The sequence below is a fragment of the Panthera pardus genome, unplaced genomic scaffold (assembly GCF_024362965.1).
Source record: "Panthera pardus isolate Hobbes unplaced genomic scaffold, ASM2436296v1 HiC_scaffold_10, whole genome shotgun sequence".
Taxonomy (NCBI): Eukaryota; Metazoa; Chordata; class Mammalia; order Carnivora; family Felidae; genus Panthera; species Panthera pardus.
In genome coordinates, this window is record NW_026526655.1 from 83,387,327 (window position 1) to 83,393,199 (window position 5,873).

General features: G+C 38.9%; 1 long non-coding RNA gene across 2 annotated transcripts; it reads right to left on the reverse strand.

The window, feature by feature from the left end:
• Positions 1 to 919: 919 nt before the first annotated feature.
• On the reverse strand, positions 920 to 4,518 carry LOC109270705 (uncharacterized). Of its 2 annotated transcripts, XR_008424577.1 has the most exons (3): positions 4,416 to 4,518; positions 2,243 to 2,323; positions 920 to 1,634 (listed from the first exon to the last, which is right to left on the reverse strand). It is a non-coding gene; the product is annotated as an uncharacterized LOC109270705 (long non-coding RNA). The 2 variants fall into 2 exon arrangements; XR_008424576.1 differs by having other exon boundaries at positions 920 to 2,323.
• Positions 4,519 to 5,873: the final 1,355 nt, after the last annotated feature.

Sequence of the window (5,873 nt, forward strand, 5' to 3'; positions counted from 1 at the left end):
GAAACTTTCCCATCTGACCAAGACAATTGCAAATATGCTAAACTTGCTTTAATGAAAAGTCATTCTTTACATAGCTTACATCGACATAAGATGACAAGTCACCACCAGATAAAGGGTTCTTTGTCTGAATCAAACAATAAGCCAGCTCTTCCACAAAAAAAGCCATTCTATTCTGAACTGAATGCTTTTTCAACTAATGCTGTATTCAGGACCAAAACCAAAGGAGGCCCATCTGCTAGGAAGGCCAAAAGCCCATTGTGTGGTGTGTCAGTCCAGTCTGTTAGGGAAATGGTCACTCTAAAACTGTTTGCAATTTAAAAGTGCATACTGAGAATTATGTTAACCTCTATTGACTGACTTCCGTTAAATGTGCCATTAAGAATCCAATTTACCCTGGCTTCCTCTAAAATGTTGTGCTGAGGGCATTCTGATAGGTACATGATGGCGGTCAATTGTCATAGGCTAAAAGTCAGTACCTCATTAGCTCAAACACACCAAGCACTTGTTCCCAACTGTAATAAGGGCTCTCTTGCCCTGGAATTATGGGAGCACTGATAGAGTATAACCTCATATGATGATTTGAGGACTGTCAGGCTGAGTCTAGGGGTAAATGCTGATTGAACAAGGCTGAGAGACCCTAGATGGTGAACTCTGACATCACTCTTTGCAAATCTGGCTCTGCGTCTTCTGCTTAGAGTGAAAATTTACAGAGGTTAGAACCCGAGTGTCAAGTCAAAATGAGATGATGAATTAGGTCAATCACTACATGGTAGTCATGCAAGTCACGCTAGTGCTTAGTAAATATAACATGCTTTTAATTACTTTTACTGACACTCACATTTATTTTCTTTTGTCGTTTAAATCATCACAGGATTGTTAATGAAGTGTCAACCTAAAAACAAACAAACAAAAAATCAGATCAAGAGGCAAAACGTTTATTTGGGATCAAAGAATTGTACACAGATTTGGGTAGAAACCTGAATAGTGTCCCAATTACAGGACATAGACTCGGGGTTTTTATGGGGAAATAAAAGGAAGATTAGTAAGTTGTTTTTGGGAAGAGTTCATTGGTGCTGACAAGCAGGGCTAGGTTTGTAATTCATCGATTGGTCTGACAAAGTGGTCACTAAGCGCAAGTTCACCTTTATCAGTCTTTTCAAACAGGATATTCTTGTTCTTGCTGACTTCTAGGAAGGTTGGTGGTTTGGCCTAGGTTCAAAGATTCAGAAAACAGGACATGCAAGGCAGTTGCCCTGAAAAGGCTGCTCAGGCTCCATCTTAAAAAGGTTTTAATTACGTTTTTTCGTAAAAGTTATCAATTCACCGGTTAACTGCAACTTTCTTTCTTTATAAATGTTTCTTTACCATACTATTGAAAAATATTCCAAAAGCATCTTTGCTAATATTTTCAGGTCCTTTTTCTAATCCTGTCTTTTCAATGATGCCAGCAATGAGATGAAATTGCCCATCCTAATATTACTCATTAGGTTAATTGTAGCTAACTCATTTTTTTTTTTTTTTGAGAAGTACATGTTGAAAACCTTTCTCAGTATAAATCAACATAAACCAATGTTGGTTTTGTAACTTACTGTATTCTGTGAGGTCAAATTTTCAACGCAACTACTGAATTCCACCTGAAATGAAATGTATCAATCAAATATGTCTTCTTCCTGAGTTACTTGAGACACTATTAAAACTCTCCTTAGAATTTTCTTGCCTCCCCTGCCACCCAAACAGAATTGAAAAGGTGTTGATCACACCTCAGATCTATATTCATATACTCGAGTGTTTGTTTTCCTTAGGGACAGTTGCAATTTATTTGGAAATTTCTGATAGAACTGATTTCACAAAATTTTAGTCATTTTAGTTTCTTTGTTGGAAGTACTGATTCAAAGGTAAACTAGTGTCTTAGAAAAAGTACTAATTTTAAAATATACAGCTTTGGTTTGAATTTCAGTTCTGGCTCTTATTGGCTTTGTTACTTCCAGCAAGCATTAAGTCACAGTGTCTGTAGCTAAATTCTGAGAAAATAATAACAATATTGTTCTAATGTGAAAATATTTTATATCCAGTAAAGAGCAGTTCTGTTAGTAGTAGCTACTACACACTCAAGATTTGGAAAACCTGGAGCAGGATGGGAAAATAAACCTAATGGGAATGCCTCTGGTCATTCAGAGCTCATCATGCAAATCCTGGGGTTGATCTGTGACATAGGTTCTGTTCTTTGGAAATCAGTTACAACCTGTGACACTCTGAAATGCATGTCAGGTGGCTGAGTTCTTCTGCAAGAACACTAACCAATCAGGAAGGAATAAGAAAATCTCTGGAAGAAAAAAAATATCATTTTTTATAGATTCCGTTATTAGCCAGATAAGTCTTGGTTTTGGTGTTAAAACATAAAAGAAAAAATTTAATCAGGTTATGAAAACAAATATGCCATGTTTCAATTTATTGTCTCTCTGTCCTAAATCTATTCTTCTCTGTCTGCTATGTGATCATAGAGGTAGACTTTGTAAATATTTCTCTTTCACAGATGGCATGATATTAAGCCTTGCCATTTGGAGGGGCAACGGGGGACAATAGAGGAGGAAGGGATTGTTTTTTTTTTTCCTTTATGGTTCCAGTGTTCCTTGCTGGTCAGTTTCCTCCAGCATTCAACTCTACCAGATGTTTTCCTCCTGCAGAATGCAGTTTCTCTGGTGCTAGCCTCCTGCAAGGTGTGGTTTGCTCTGACATGCAGAGCACTGTTTCTCCAATGCTGACTTTTGCAGACTGTGGCTTATCCAGATCTTTGTCCCTGCAGCATGGGATGACCAGCAGAACTCAGTGCCCAGCAGCCCTCACTACTACTTTCTCCAGTGTCTTCATGATGGAGTGCTGCTGGTGAGACATTGCCCCTTGGATGACCTCTCCCAGGGCCTCTTATGTGACTTCACATCAAGTTCTGAGGTGCAGCGCCTCCCTCAGAATGACTTCCCTTACTTTACCATTCATAGAGACGTTTTCCAGCAAAGCCCATTAGCAGGGCTTCTCAGCAAGTTCCTCACCATCCAGAGAACTCTGGCTGAGCCATTCCAATGAGGTCTTGATCTCAGCCCTGGTCAGGCAGGGCATGGGGTGATTGGCCCTCCCTTGGGCATTCTACCTCACCACTTGGGGTAAGGGCTTCTCCCTACATCTGTTATTCCTTTACTCTTTATATTTTTCTTTAACTCTCGCTAGTCAATTCCTTATTACTCCTCTCTCTTGTTACTAAGTCTTTATTTTACATTTCTCTGTTGAAACTACTGTGTGATTTCTATTTCCTAATTGGACTCAGACAGATTTAATAAGCCTCCTACTTTACCTTATCCTACTTTACCTTATCGTTGATGGAAACCATTATGGGGCATCATTAGACCTGAAATCTTGGATACTGAAATAAGAATAAGAATCCCAACAAATTTTAAGTATTTTTTCATTCATTGATAATTATTAAAATAAGAGAACTAATTTGGATATGGTTTCAGAAAGTCATCTAAATTTTAAAAGGGAGCATAACCATTAACGTTATTATTTACCAGAGCTTTTATATTACTGTGCAGACCCACTCTGAATGTAGCTAGTGCCATTTAATGACTGAATCTGTTATTATTTTACCAGTTGAAGTTTACCCACAACCATAAATCATTATAATTTAAAGAACAGTTATGTGGATTTAAAATCTGTGTTATGTTTTATCTGAGCCCCAAAGTATGAGTTATTTAGTAAATAAAATGAATTATAACATATTTCTGATTAAAGTATAAAATACTATTTCCCCATCCTACCTTTCTAAATAAAACTAACCCATGCTCAGTCCATGCTTTTAAAAGTAAAGTCTTAGTTTATCAGTGTGTAGGTCTATCATTTGTTTTCTAAGGATAAACTCTTTGTCTTTGTTATAGGCCAGTTTTCCTGTTTTTGAAATAGAAATAATAGTTTGTCAAATTAAAAACATATGGTGATTTTATGGGGGGAACCAAGATGGCGGAACAGCATGGAAGTTTTTTGTGTGTCTCACGTCCATGAAATACAGCCAGACCAATACTAAACCATCCTGCACACCTAGAAAACTGATCTGAGGATTAACACAACAGTCTGCACAACCGGAACCACAGAATTCAGCAGGTACAAGGGGCAGAGAGGTGAACTTGGGGAGAGAAAAGCCGTGCTGGGCACTGAGCCGCTTTTGCGGGCGGAGAGTGGATGGAGACAGGGCGGGGGAGAATACAGGAAAAACACCCCTCCCCAAAAGCAGCTGGAGAGAAAGTGGAAAATTGGAAACAGCCGCAGGGACTAAACTAAAAAGGGAGAAAGGAGAAAGCAGAGGGTTTAAATTCCATTAAGACTGTAAACAAGGGGAGCGCAGAGTCTGCAACTCCGCAGCTCAATACCTGGTGGTGCTCTGGTGGGAAGGGCGAATCCCCAGGAGCAGACTGGGGTCCAGGAGGTTCTTCGGCCACACAGGGAAAAGCGGTTCCACTGCTGGAAGGGCATTTGGTAGAGGCTGTTGAGGCCACCTGGTCCTAAGAAACCCCAGAGAACAGCCACATTCGCTGGTGCTGGAACAAGGTCATTAAGGGTGAAGCCTGGTGCCAGATGTGTGTTGTGATTTTCCATAATCCCTGAAAAACTGCTGCTACACCATCTCACGAACTTTTTCTGGGGCGGGCTGGCCCCCGGCCGCAGTCTCGGGGCACCGGCAGCAGCAGGGTCCTGCAAACATTCCTGGGTGCAGCTGACATTCGGCCATTGCTCAGTAAGACCCTCCCACAGAGGGGCGGAACTGGTCTAAGCTGCGGTCCTTCAGAACTAAAGGGCGGGGGGAAAACAGCCGCATCTGAGACAAAACTCGGGAGAAAGGTACTGCCTTGGGATTGGTCACGGACAGTGAAAAAGCGGGAAGTGGACGAAAGCTGAAGGCAGAGAACGGTGCATGATTGCTGATCAGGAGAACAGAACAGCCTGGGTAGCTGGGTGACGTCATTTTCACCCCTCCCGCTCATGCGCATACGCACCTATGAGTGCCACAACAATTCACCCAAGTAGGCTAACAGCGCCATCTAGTGGAGAACGGAGCCGTTACACTAAGCCCCGCCCAACTGGGCCAACCTCGCTCTTCAAGAACACAAGTCTCGCGGCCTGCTTAGTTTATGGACTATGAAGCACTTCATAGTCTGACTTCTAGGGGAAAACGAAGTAATTTCAGTCGTATTTCAATCTATCAACAGGTCCATCTATTCAATTTTCTTTTTCTTTTTTTTCTCTTTTTCACTTCTTTTTCTTGAATACAGAAAGAAAAAAATCAGTTTTATTTTCAATTTTTATTAAAAATATTTTTCTTTAAATATTTTTACTATATTTTTTACTTTTGTATATTTTTTTTGAATTCTATTTTACTTCAATCATTTTATTTTAGTCTACTACAGTGTATTCACTTTTTCAAATTTTCAAACGATTCCTTTTTTTCTCTTTTTCATTTCTTTTCTTTTTCTTGAATACAGAAAGAGAAAAATTCATTTTTATTTTTAATTTTTATTCAAAATATTATTCTTTAATTATTTCTACTATATTCTTTACTTTTGCGTAAATTTTTTCAAATTCTATTTTACTTCCATCATTTCATTTTAATATACTTCAGTGTATTCAATTTTTTCAAATTCTCAAACGATTTCCTTTTTTTTTCTTTCCCCCTTTTTTATCTAATCTATCAAACCACTTTCAACACCCAGACCAAAACACACGTAGGATCTAGCATCTTTATTTGACTTTTTCTGTGTGTGTGTGTTTTTAATTTTTTAATTTTAATATTTTTTTATTTTATTTTTTTATTTTAGTTTTTCTACATCATT